This window comes from Canis lupus, chromosome X, assembly GCF_003254725.2.
Source record: "Canis lupus dingo isolate Sandy chromosome X, ASM325472v2, whole genome shotgun sequence".
Lineage (NCBI taxonomy): Eukaryota > Metazoa > Chordata > Mammalia > Carnivora > Canidae > Canis > Canis lupus.
Genome location: NC_064281.1, coordinates 101,621,078 through 101,634,851, shown reverse-complemented (window position 1 = coordinate 101,634,851; position 13,774 = coordinate 101,621,078). Strand labels below are relative to the sequence as shown.

The 13,774-nt window shown below is 50.8% G+C and overlaps 1 protein-coding gene across 6 annotated transcripts in view; it reads right to left on the bottom strand.

Moving 5' to 3' along the window:
• Positions 1–13,423, bottom strand: part of BCORL1 (BCL6 corepressor like 1) — a 64,318-nt gene extending 50,895 nt beyond the window's left edge. For 2 of the 6 annotated variants that reach the window (XM_025431132.3, XM_035711877.2), the window contains exon 1: positions 10,961–11,140. The gene's annotated coding sequence lies outside the window, so the exon portion shown is untranslated. Of the gene's footprint in view, positions 1–10,831; positions 10,941–10,960; positions 11,141–11,858; positions 12,037–12,590; positions 12,739–13,308 lie in introns of those variants that run through there. The other 4 variants (XM_025431130.3, XM_025431133.3, XM_025431135.3 and 1 more) reach the window with 4 other exon arrangements.
• Between the last annotated feature and the right edge of the window lie 351 nt (positions 13,424–13,774).

Genomic DNA, 13,774 nt, shown 5'->3' with positions numbered 1-13,774 from the left:
TCTCAAAGGAGATTTTACAGATTGGGTGGACATTTTTTGTTTTGTTTTGAAATGAAGATGCCAAAACAAGCATATTTCACAACAACTACAAGCAAAAGTATGGTCATCATGCGTATGAGGAAGAGAAGGGCATGAAAGGTGGTAACACAGCATCTATCTGACAAAATGTCTTTACCTTGGTAAAACGTTAACCTTGAACATGGCTGGACAGGGTGTTTCTCCAGTGAGTTCCCCAGAATCACGTAGATTTCTTGGTAACCAAAGACCCTCTATGTGCAGAACAATTGGGCGCTGGTAACATATGCAATACAACTAGGCCCCTTACATATAGCACGAAACCTGCCCGTTTATTCATGGCTGGACTCTTACCACCTAGCCAATACATTAGAAATTCAAGATTAAGGTCTCAGTTAACTAAATCTGGTAGTACTCCTCCAGGCTTCTTTTGGTTCATATTGTCTGGTGACCTGGAAGCAATTATGATTTTAAAAAATGAAAGAGCCGGAAAATATTCTTCTTGAAGCCTGGCCCTGAATCTGTTCTCAAGAGAATAGGCCAGTAGATGTTTAAGAAGGAGGGTTGGGTCAGTGATGACTAATGTGTAACGAAAACCAACTTTGGGACCTATTGCTCCAGCAGAAATTCAGAGCTCTGGGCACAGCTCCCATAAGACAGAGACATCCACCTTCAAACCTCACAAAATCAAAGGAGAAGCCAGCCCATTACCCCACTTTGGAAAAAGTGGCCTCTAAGACACCCCCAAGGAGATCCAAGAGACCATTGGCATTTAGATCCAAGGGCTGAAGGGAAGAGGCTAGGACTTCCGTCTAGTCATTGAAGTGCCTTTAGAGAGAGGTCAAAATGTCTCAAAATCAGTGTTTTCAACAGGAAAGTGTACCCATACCTAATAAGGATAACTTTACCTGCCTTTAGATATGGAACCCCTACCACAGATCTGACTCTCCCTGTTGCTTTGCCTTCTTCCATGTGTACTCAACAGGAGACTAGTGTTCCTGTTTTCCCTACTTAATCGTATATCCCAAACCTCATCCCCTCATGAGGAAGTTCTCCCAATGTAAATTGTCCTAATTTAATGATTTCCCATAGAAAGATATTCTAATATCTTCCACAGGCTTTCCCTCCAATATCTACATCCCCTTACCTTTCCCTACCATTAACCAAATATCATTCCCTGAAACTCGAGAGTCCCTTATACATGCCCCAATCACTTTACTTTGCTTCCCTTCATGCAAATAGATTCCTCTATCACTACACACCACCATACACAAATACACACACACACACACACACACACACACACACACAATCAACTAGAAATAATCTGCTGGGCAACTGAAAGGAGGAAGGGGCCCTCTGCACTGTTCATCCCAGCCTTCTGCCTGACTAATCTACTGTAGCACTTTCTAGTTCCCCTGGGGGGTTTTTTCTACCCAAATATTTCTACTGGTTCTACCCCAAGGGATAAGTCTTATAGGAGACACTGCATCTTGTTCCCAGATACATTTAATTCCTCTATTTACTGAGAAGACTAAGTAGTTGCCCGCATGCGGCTATAGCATGAACACCTTCATAGACTCCTTGCTACTTCCATGTTTAAAAACCTGGCCCATAAACATTTATGAGACTGTTGGATACAAAACTATTTTAACTATCTGTTAAACATACAAGAGTTTGGGACGCCTGGGTGGCTCAGTGGTTGAGCGTTTGCCTTTGGCTCAGGGTGTGATCCTGGAGTCCTGGGATCGAGTCCTGCATTGGGCTCCCTGCATGGAGCCCACTTCTCCTCCCTCTGCCTGTGTCTCTGCCTCTGTGTGTGTGTGTGTGTGTGTGACTATCATAAATAAATAAAAATTTAAATAAATAAACAAACAAACAAACAAACATACAAGAGCTTACTCATTCAAATGAATGTAGTTACCTTGACTGGCCAGGGCTTGCAATCTCCCTGCACGCTTCGGAGATTACTATTACCATCCTAACCCTTTCCAATCCCAACCATACTCTTTCTCAATTGCCTCACTAGTGCTGGATCCCCACTCATTCAGAGGCAATTTGATGTTTAAAAACTGCCAAAATCGGGCAGCCCAGGTGGCTCAGTGGTTTAGCACCGCCTTCAGCCCAGGGTGTGATCCTGGAGACCCGGGATTGAGTCCCATGTCAGGCTCTCTTCCTGGAGCCTGCTTCTCCCTCTGCCTGTGTCTCTGCCTCTCTCTCTCTCTGTGTCTCTCATGAATAAATAAATAAAATCTTAAACAAAACAAAACAAAACAACCCTGCCAAAATCCATTCAGAGCCTAGATCTAGTCACACAGTAGCAACACTGCTGAAGAGTGATATAGTCTATTATCCAGAGCCTGTACTGTGTGTGTGTTGGAGGGTGGTTGGGGAGAGCATTTTCAGCCCCTACCTGCCAGCCTCTCTAGTCCCCCATTATGTCCATTTACTGCATCATCTGCAAAATGGGAATAAATGAGTCCCTACTTCAAGTTGAGAATAGGAGACACCGGGCTGGGTCAGTCAGGAGAGTGTGTGACTCTTGATCTGAGGGTCATGAGTTCAAGCCGCACGTTAGGTGTGGAGCTTGCTTTAAAAAAATAAAGTTGAAGGACCAAAGGTAATCAATTCCAACAATAAAGGAGGAAAAAAGCAAAAGTTTTCATCTCTCACCATTTTCTTTTTTATCTCTCACCATTTTCATACCACCAGTTTGTTTAGCTTTTCTACCCACTGCCGTACTTTTTCCCTATTATTCAAATAGTACTTCCATCTCCTGCTGTAAGGAAATAATTTTACCCCATTTAAGGAAAACATCTCATCATAGCTTTATACTAGCTAGACCTAGGATCTAGCCACAAGACTTTATGCCACTTCTAGATATCACCAATTGCTAGAAAACCTAAGCGATCACCATGAAATTCATCAGTCCTTTTCAAAATGCAAAGCCACCTCAAAATGGCACTTTAAGTAACTATGGTCATTTTTTTTTTTAGCACTTCTCATTTCTCCTAGATGAAAAATAAGAGTTGGCTTTCCTCAGTCTCGGTCTTCAGAAGAACCATGTGAATATTTGGTGTGTCTTTCACACTTGAAAGTTGGATCATTGCCATCTGAGACCTGAATCCCTTTTGGGAGCTTCTGTGTCTTCCATGCCACGGACTTTGACAGTGGCCCTTGGGCATCTCCATTTCAATATACTGCATTCATGATATGGAATTTTTCATCTAAAGAGGATTCCTCCTCAACAAACTTTTGCCTTTTTTTGTCTCCTGGACCTCCCACACAAATATTTGGAAAAGCCATTATCAGACTATTTTTTCTACTCTCACCAACTCATTTTATATAAATTACTCATATATATAAATATATACACATACATATATAGTATATATACACATATATACTTATCATAGTATATATACGATAGAGTATATACATATAATGCATATGTATGTGTATATACAGTATATAGTATTTATACACATTATGTGTATGTGTATATATAATATATAGTACATACATATAATGTATGCATATATATTATATAATATATACGCATACATATAATGTATGCGTATATATTATATAATATATATGCATACACATAGTGTATATGTAATGTGTATGTGTATATAATAACATATAGTATATATATATAGTATGTGGGTACACACACACAATTACCTCACAGAGTTTCGAACTCTCAGTATTGACTCAACCTCTTACCAATCTACAGGTTCCCCAAGGCTAGAAAGAATATTTTCTATTTCTTTTAATCACCACTCCCAATAGTGTCTAGCATAATACAAGGCATATAGTATGTGCTCAGTGAATACTTACTAAACTACTGGGAAAAACTGAAATCCTCTCTAGGTCATATGGAAACCAAGAATCCCTGTAAAAAGCACTGGGTCTGTGGATGCCTTTTACTTCCCTTACTCTCACATACACTTTCTCTTCCTTCTTTTCCTTGCTTCCACAATAAAGACAGTCACAGAAATACAATCAGGCCAGGGCAAAACAAAGTCAACTTCCAGTTATCTGAGCGTGGTTTAGCCGCAGCTAATTTTTAAACCCAGCCAATTGATGGACTGCCTTCTGCTACTTATAGTAGATGTGTACTCAGGGAACAACGCATTTTAATGTCTGCCTGAGCAGAATATAAATTGGAAGGTAAATCTGCTGGGTAGGGGGACAGGTAGAGAATAATAACACATTTCCAAGCCAAAAAAAATTTATTAATTTGTGAACTAATCTATTGTTTGAAATTGGCCTGCTATCACTCTCTCCCTATATTGGCATAGCTGACTGTTGGCATCAAAGTCCACTCTGGTTGCAGAAAGGATCTCTATATTATAGTCCATCTTTTTTCAGTGTTGAGAAGTTTGGTTTGGTGATACCTGAAGTATTTGAAACACGTTTTCAACCATCCAATCACTGATGAACATCCTTGTCATAGAGCCATAAGAGACCCAGGCTCTATCTACCAGCCTTTGTAGAACTTCCAGATGTCAGAGACATCTGGAAAGCCCAACCAGTCATAATTAAATACAGCAGCCCTTTTCAGAAAGCAATGGTTGTTTAAAATGTCACCCTAGTAAACTAGGCTTGGGTCATTTTTTAAGCATAGCCCAAAATGTCCCCTAAAGTTTCAACTGGATATACAGTCTTCAGTTCCTGCCCTGAAATACTGAGCAGTGTTACAGCACAGCTGCTAAAGAAGCTGCCACTTCCACCTCAAAGGTGGATGCAATAATGGAGTGATGAGCCAAGCTATTTCTTCCTATCACACTGTAAATGCTAAATATGTACTAATACAACAGGAATATGGAGAAAGAGCACAGAGAATCAAGATATATGGGGAGTGCTCAAGAGCCATTTATGGTTTTTATTCTGCCACCATGTTTACCATAGAGTAATATAAAAGGTCATAGGACTCAACGGAATAAGAAAAACTAGATTATAATATAATAATAGATGCCATTTATTGGGCTCCTGCTATGGACCTGGTCTGCTATGTAGATATCATCTTGTGCAATCCTCAGAGTACCGTGAAACTGGGGTTATCATCCTCATTTTATAGATGAGAAAACTGAGGCTCAAGAAAGTTAAGTGATTTGCTTCCTGTCACACGGTTAGGGAGTACAACAGCAAGGACTCTAACTTAAGGCAGTATGTCTCCGAAGCCCTCCAGGTGATTCTGAGACATGCTAAAGTTTGAGAACCACTGCAAGACACTAACCTATATGAGGTGCGACCAAGTTAAACTGAGTAAAGCCTCATCATCATGAGACATCTAATCACCTCATGGATCCAGGTATAGAGTGCACTGACTCATCCTGGGGATCAGAGTCATGTACAGTGCACTTCTCTATAGAACTTGGAAAAATGAAAGCCTGCTTGTTTTCCTGGTCCCGGGACACAAACATTATAGCAAAACTTGACTATACCCTTAAATGGCACTAAGATTTCTAGGCATACCTTAGCAATGAGGTAACAAATTTTGTTCCTTAGCCGACAGTTGGTAAAGAATCCTGAAACACAAAACTTTGCTGCCCCTCAGTACTCTCAATTCTTCACGGACACTTAACTTAAGATCTTCTTAAAATCCAAATGAAGACATATCCCGCCTCACATACTCTCAACGAATAAATCTGAAAATCACCACATTTTACAAATAATAAATCATCACTCTTCAAATTCATCACAATTCATTGACCAGGGAAAATATGACCTTGACATGCAGCCTGCAGCCACTTTTTAAACAATTATCCATTTTTAAATGTTTTATGGGGAAAGGATGGCTTCTGCTTAAAAAGGGGTGGGGGAATGCCTGGTGGCTCAGTGGTTAAGCCTCTGCCTTCACACTCAGGGCCTGATCCCAGGGTCCTGGGATCAAGTCCCACATTGCTTCCCCTCGGAGAGCCTGCTTCTCCCTCTGCCTATGTATGTCTCTGCCTCTCTCTGTGTCTTTCATGAATAAATAAATAAAATCTTTTTAAAAAGGGGGGGGAGAGGGAAAAAGAACAGCATATTTGAATTATGGGGATTGAAGGCAGAGTTAAATTTTACTCTTGACCAAAATTCAACTTCAGTTCACCAAAGAAAGTTTTTGTCATGAAAGACTGCTTTCAAGTTATGAACAGTGGGAAAGGGTACAATTTAGAAAAAGAACAGTTTCTACATTACTTAAAGGATAACCATTCAAAAACTGGCATTAAGAAATCCCAGTTAGTATGTAAGATTATGTAAAATACTGTACTAGCATCCTAGTGGCCAAAAGATAGATTACCTCTTATTACCTCCCTCTTTGGCCATCCTGACACTAAACCTTCTGGCAAGCACAGACTCATACCTCACTGGAACTCCAGCATTAAGAAATTTCCTTTCCTTCTGAAAACTCGAAGGTCTAGGGTCTTCCTTCCCCACTTACGTAATCATCAGTGGCTTCTCCCCTTTCCCATCTGCTTTATACCAACAATGTCCACTTTCCCCGTGCTCTCTCTGTGCCACTCTAGTTAGTGTTCATTTTCCCACCAATCTTAACCATGAACTCCTCCTCTCTCAATCCCAGATGGTGGCTGGTGCTGGAAAACAGCTCTCTACCCTACTGTGGCCGTTCTATTCCTTCTCAAATTGAGCTCAGCTTGTAATCAATGAACCAGTCCAGATGCCCAACCCTTGATTAGCACCTCTCCTCCATACACCCACCCCACCCCTCAATTCTGGCCCAAGGCTCTAGGGCCGCTGTTCTTTATCCTGTTTCACTCTGGAATTTCCATAATTCACCTCCCTATATCTAGGATTCCTTCCACTTGCAGATGGAAAAACTGGTGTATTCCCACATTCTCCTTCTTTTAAGGCCATTCTACTTAGGTCAGTGAATTCCTTACCCCATCCAGTACCCTTATTTTAGTCTAAATTTTCTAACTAATGCTTAGACTTGTGAGCCCTGGATCTCAGCTAACCTCTACTTCCTGGGCTCTCCCAGGACAACAGCTATCCAAGGCAACTTTTTACTTTCCCTGACACTAGCTCTACATGACATGTGAGCAAACAAACATCTTCCCCCTTTGGCTCCTTATTCCACCCTCTTTCACATTCTGCATTTTTTAGCCTATATACTATCTCTAAATTCTCTATTTCCCTATGGGTATACATGTATATTTCTTCCTATAAGCCAGTTTCTCTCCAACCCTATTGTTACTCAAGATCGTCCTCTGTCTTGCACCAACCTTAATGATTCTAGCATGAAAGTGTAAAGAGCCTTCAAGGTTCTTCAAACTTTTTACTTTGGAAAACCTTAGCCTGGAAATTTCAGGGTTCCACTTTTTCCTTAGTTGGCCCTAACATGAAGCCAGTGATGATCACTTTTCTTCCCCCTTCACTGCCTAAACAACCTCCTCTTGACTTTTCCTTTTGTCTTCCTTCTTTCTAGTATTCAAATCATTTCCTCCCATAATTCTGTTCCCCTAAAAGAAGCCCCTCTCTGAAACCCATAATCCAAACTCATCATGTGAGGTTCTCTGGCACCTGTACTAAACTTTTTTTTCCTATGTAGTGAACTACAGCATGAATAAAGCAAACAGACCCCTGAAGGAAACCCTCTTGCTTCCCCAAAAAGTCTAGGCCACAGGGAGTTTATGCCTTACCAGCTCTAGGTCATCAAAACAGCCAGATCGCTGTGTGTCCTTGCTGCTGCCACCATTTCCTCTGGAACTCCCCTCCATTCTGCCCAATTCAGACTCCAACAACAGAACTCGCCAGGGACTTAGCTTTCTTCTGCTCTATCCCAATAATTTGCTGTATTTTCCTTATGGCCTATTCTAAGGAAACAGTCCTTCTTAACCTCCTCCTCCATCTAAGACACCGGGAGCCAGAATAGAAAGAAACCTACCCTTGCTGCATAGCTGGTAACAGGGTCAGCCCTCTTAAAGTCAATTTGAGTAAGGCTCTGTGCCCAATGGCCTGTGCCTCTTATCCTCCCCATCTATCCCAAAGGTGGCTGCCTCAGTTGCTTTATCAAGAGATGAGTCTGCCTATCAATGGCCACATAGCGGCTTACGTAAAACGACCATGTCCCTCTTAAACTCTATCAACCTTCAGATTCTCTTAACTTGAGTCACTAAGTCCCCTGCTCCTGCTAGCTCCCCTAGTCCTTCTTACTAACTTTGCTTTTCCATAAAAATTTTACAGGTTCCTCCCCCAAACTTTTGCTTCTATTTGGAGCCTCTGGGTGATTTTGGGGATTGGGTTATCCCATTTAATCCCCAGTGGGATCCTCCAAATTTCTTTAGTACCACATGCTGACATGGCCATCCAATTTGAGTAACCCTAAACTCTGCTCCATCTCCCCTAAAATAAAGCTCCCTCTATCCCAACATTCAAGGACAGGTTAGGTAAACAGAGAATGAGATGACCTTTAAAGTCCCTTCCAACCTTGGGATTTTATTACAAACCTAGTCCACTTCCAACACCAAATTCGTCCCCTGTTCATTTTCCCAACGTTTGTCAGGGGCCAGACTTTGAGAAATCCCCTTCTAAGCTGAAAGAGCCATGTGGCCAACCAGGATAACACTAACGTACAACTGCACCCCCAGAAGTCTCATCAAAGATTTTTGCAATTGTACTCCACCTCTGTGCGACGGGGACAATCTCCAAACTGCCTTGAGAGTATTCAGCTCCAGCACGAAGTTAGCAAGCCCCCTTCCCGCTCTCGCGTAAAGAGCCCCTAAACCCCGGGCTAGACGCATCCTCGCCAAGCGACGCCTGTCCTTACTGTCTACTCTAGGAGACACCAATAATGAATAAGTATCACCACATCGACAGCTTCCTACAGCCAACACTGAAAATTTCAAAACAATAAAACAAAAACATAGTGCTGGCCCTGGGGAAGGGGGGAGGTGCGGGCGGAACAGAAGGGCACCTCCAATGGCCTGGGCTGTTGGCCTCCCGGCTTGCGGTGTGCTTCCCTCTCGCCTTTCCCCTCGATCACATCTTTCCCTACAAAAATCTCCCGCCCCTCCATAACACGAAATCCCCAGCCGAGGTGCGGTCGGCTCCTCCCAGCCCTACCCCGGACGTCCCTCTGGCCCAGCCTTCCCCTCGGCGGGACCCCGGCGAGGAGGGCCCCCTCCACCGTCCAATTCACCTCCCTGTCCCTTCCCGGGCCTCTGGGCGCCCCTGCAGGGCTCTGTCCCGAAGCAGAACCTCAAGGAGCCAAGCCCACGAGGCCCGTCGCGGGACCCACCCCCCCTTCCTTCTCCCAGCACCTCGTCCTCCATGCACCCGGCCCCCGGGGCTCTTCGTCGTCGTCGTCCGGGCTCGTACCGCCCCCCGTCGGGGGCTCCACCCCCCGCCTGCCCCCGCCCCCAGGACGGCCCCCTCCCCACCACGCACCGCCTGCGCCCTCTGCCCCGGCACGGGACTCCCTTTGGCCTCCGTTCCCCGCCCAGAAGCGGCGGCGGCGGCGGCAGCAACGGCTGCGGCGGCCCCAGCAGGAGCAGCAGCGGCGGCGGCAGCGGCGGCGGCGGCAGCAGCGCCGCCCCGGCCCCGCCCCGCCGCCCGCCGGAGCCCCACGCCCCGCCCGCCCGCCCCGCCGCCGGACTGCTCCCCCCGAAGCCCACCAGTGAGCCCCCCCCACTTCCCAGCCGCGATCCGTTCGAATCCAGCTCCGCTGGGCCTGCTGTCTGTTCCTCACGCCCCTTAGGACCCGGGGTGGGGAGCCCTGGGGTTCGCGGCCATCCCTCTCCCTCCTTCAAGGGCTGAGGGATTGCCCCTGATCCCGAAACCCGGCCCCGTAACCGGAGCCTCCCTCCTTCCACCCCTCGGCTTCGCTCTCAGACCCCTTGCCTCAGGCCTGGCGCGGAGCGGGTGGAGAGCTTGAACGCCGAATCTCCCCCTGGCTTGCCGGGGCTAGTATGAATTGCCCCCATCTCATCCTCCTTCAATTTAAGCCCCCTCCCCGCCGCGCCCGGCCCGGCGGCCCCCGCCCCTACAGCGAGGGCAGCGGAGCCAGGGTGCTCCGAAGTCATCCCCCGCCTTTTTTCCAGGGACTCGGATAATTGCCCCTGCCCCCATCACAGCACTCCCACTCCCGAACCCAGGCCCCGCCGCCACCTAGGGGTACCCCTTACCCTATGGTTTCCGCACCCCAACACTGAGGAGAAAGCAGCCCTGAAGAGCAACCGTCGCACCTCCCCTCAGAGGTTGGAGGGTATTTTCTCCAGGTCTCTTCAAGACTTCATCACGGACAGCCGCCCCCCCAAAAAAACAAGCCCTTTCTCGCCCTGCCCTCCTGGCCAGCCTCCCTTCGGATCACTGGATCCTTGGATGGCGAGGTGGGGGGGTGCTGTTAGGGCCAGGTAGTTAACAAGACCGTAGCCTCCACCTCCCTTTCTGAGGAGTGGGGTAATTCCAATGGTTCCCCCCCAGGATCAACCCGACCCCCGTTTCCATGGAGACCCCCGCCCAGCCAGGAAGAAGACTCTCAGATCGTGGCGAACAAGTCTCACCTGGCTAAGGGAGAAGGGGGTGAGGAGGGGGTAGGGTAGGGCAGGGACGGGGTACGAAGGTGGAAGTGGAGGGGAGCTGTCCCGAAGGGAGGGGCGAGGGCAGAGCGAGCTCCAGGGAGCGCTACGTCCGGGGACACGAAGAGGACGGCGCCCCCGGGGGGCAAGCGGAGCGGCCGCGGGGCGAAGAAGGGACAGGGTTGAGGAAAGGCTTAAGATAGAAAGAAGCGGGTGGGGGGATACGAAAAAGCCGGGGAGTCAAAAGGGGTGGAGGGGTTGGGGGAGAGAAAAAAAAGACGCACCTGTTCCCGGGTCGGCTCCGCGGGGAGGCTCAGGCCGCCACCCGGGCTCCCTCTCACCCACTCTGAGCCTCCACCCGCCTAATACTGCCCCGATCTGATGCCCCCCTTCCGCCCCTTATCGCCACCGACCTCCTTCTCCTCTCTCTCGGCGGCGGCGGCGGTCGGACTCTAGGAACTGAGAGGAAGAAGGGAGGGCTCGGCAAAGCGGAGGAGAGACAGAGCCACACACTGGCAGCAGCCGCGGCAAGCGAAAGAGTGAGGGGGAGAGCGGTGTGTGTGTGTGTCTGTGTGTGCGAGCGAAGCCTGGTGGAGTGGGTGCCGGTCGCAGGGCTCGACGGGAAGTGGAGTCCGGCGGGGTTCGCGGGCGGCGCCAGCCGCCGCTCCACGGGACTACAACTCCCAGAATGCCACCTGTCGGGGGGGAGGAATGGGGAGGTGGAGGCGAAGGGAGGGAGCGAGCGAGAGAGGGAGGGACGAAAGCAGGGAGCAAGCGGCGGCGAAGGGGGCAGAGCCAAGCAGCCCCGGTGACACTGGGAGGGGAGGGGAGGAGGAGGGGATCGCTGCGAGGACCAAGCGGATTCCGGAGAGGGAGGCAGCAGCAGTGGCTGCAGCAAGCCGGGCAAAAAGCTAGACTCCCAGGAGAGGCGGAGGCGCTCAATCCTAGGGGCTGCAAGAGCCCCACGCCCCCAGCCCTCAATGCCCCTCGAATGAGAAGATTGAGGAAAGGAAAAGATCAGGGCGCTAAGGCCAGGGGTTTCTGTTTCTTTCCCCCCAAGGCTCTCCACCATATGCCCCGACCTGACTTTCTCAGGCCACTGGTGCCCGATCCAATGTGCAAATCCAGAGACCCCAGATCTCCCCTGTCGGGCAGCACAAAACAGACATTCAGTCCCCTTCTCCCAGGGACCTGAGGGAAGCCCCCTTGCTGGCAGGGCGTGACTCCCCCTTCTTCCCCGCCCCGGTCGTCGCCACCCCCCATGCCCCTCTCCAGAACCCTCCCCTGAAGCCTGGGCTCGCTTCTTCCTACCTCACAAGAAACGGAGTCCCTCCGGGGGCGACTACCCAGCCCCCTCCTTTATACTGGGTCGCTACCCACCAGTATCTCCTTAGCGTTGCCCCCCTCACCGAAGTAATAGTGGGGGCGACCCAAGTTGGATTGGTGGCTACTTTCTCTCAGAGACTAGCCGTCCTTGGCCACGCCGACCCTGTGTAGAGAAGAGAAGCACATTAATACCGCCCCCCCCCCAAAGTTCAGATCCCCGGGGAAAAGGCTTACAAGGAAAGTGGGGTTGGTAGTGGAAGTGAGCTGGGGGTGAATCTCAATCCTCAAACCTCGCTGTAGGCGTGGAAACCCAGGGATTCCTCCCTTTCCTTAGAAGCCATCAAATCGCTTGAGGGGGAAAAGGGGGTACGTTATCTTAACCCAAATGTCCACACGACTCGAAGCGACGCTACATATAGGAATAAGATACGAACTAGGCTGCTGCCGCGGGAGGGAGAGTATACTGCCGCCCCCGCCACGCCGTCGTCCACCCTCAAACACACACCCCTAGGGGAGTCAGATGGCCTAGGAAGTGGGGGGAGCCGGTGGGAGTGCAGGAGAGTGAAAGGGTTGTGGTAAGGAGGGTCCGCGGCCCCCTGAGAGCAAAATCCAGATGCTAGGAGGTGGGTGGGGGGTGCGGCATAAATGCAGACGGTGTCTTTCCTTGCTTTTCCCGGAATCGCCGCCAAACACCGTCTAACACTCGTAGTTGCTTACCAGTCAGTCCCCTAGCCCCATTTGTGCGCGTGAGGCGGCCGGAGCCCGGGAAGCCCGGGCACAAACTCCGCGGAAGCTGGCCTTCGCCGCCGCCGCGCCGCTGCGGGCCTCCCTCCCTCCGCTGTCGGCCCCGCGGATCTACCTTCGCCCCCGGCCGAGGCCAGACCCCGCTCGCAACTCCACGCCCCTACTCCACCCCCGGCTCCCCCCTTCGCCCTCTCCCCGCGGGTCCGGCCCAGCCCCTAGCGCCGCCCCGCCCTACCGCTCGGTCCCCAGCCCAGCAAGTGCCCCGAACTCGCCCCCCGCCCCCACGCCCAGGCCAGTCCGGCGGGGCCTGGTTTCCCCCTCCCGCCGCGCCCCGCCCCCGAATCCACGTCCTACTTCGCCACCCAACTCGGCCCGGTCCGGGTTCGGTCCGCGCCCAGGCCACTGGAGTCTCTGGTTCGGTCCAGTGTACGGCCACCCACCCCGCCCTTGCCTGGGTGCCGGCCTGGCCCGCTGCCTGCGCCCGCCGAGCCGGCCCAGGCGCGCGGTCCGGGTCTGGCTCCCGGTGCCGGCCTCGGTCCCAGCGGCGTTGCCGCGTCTCGCCACGAGGGCTCGGTCCACGCAAGATCTGAACCCGCGCGGGGTGGGGGCCGCGGAAAGCAAGTTTCTTTATCTTCCCTCCGCCCCCGCCGCAGGGCCGCGCCATCCCCCACCCCCCACGGCGCCCCTTCACCTGGGCAGAGCCCCCCCCGGCCGCTGTCGCAACTTTGCTCTTCTCCACGCCGCCGGGGAAGCGGGCGAAGCGAGAGGAGGAGGGAGGTGGCGGGGGGGTGCTGGGATCAGGCCTCTGGGCTCCGGGAGGACACGTGGGGGAGGAGGGGAAGGAGGAGGAGGAGGAAGGGGGGGCGGGCCTGCAGTTCTCGGGGCTCCCCCTGCCAGCCCCGGGGAAGCCGGAACCTCTCCGGGCAGCCACAGACCCCGCACTGGCCACGAGGGAAGAACGGAGCCACCTTCCCCGGCCAGCCCCCAGCTCCAGGAAGGGGGGGGCGGAGAGCAACGCCGCTCGGGGTCGGAGAGCGAGCGTTTTCGCTCGTGCTTTATGTGTGACTCTCTATCTCCGTTTAGCCTCCGTATATGGGGGGGCGTGGGGTCTTGCATGCAAGGGGCGGCGCGCGCCCGCCGGACGCCCCGCCCCTTCC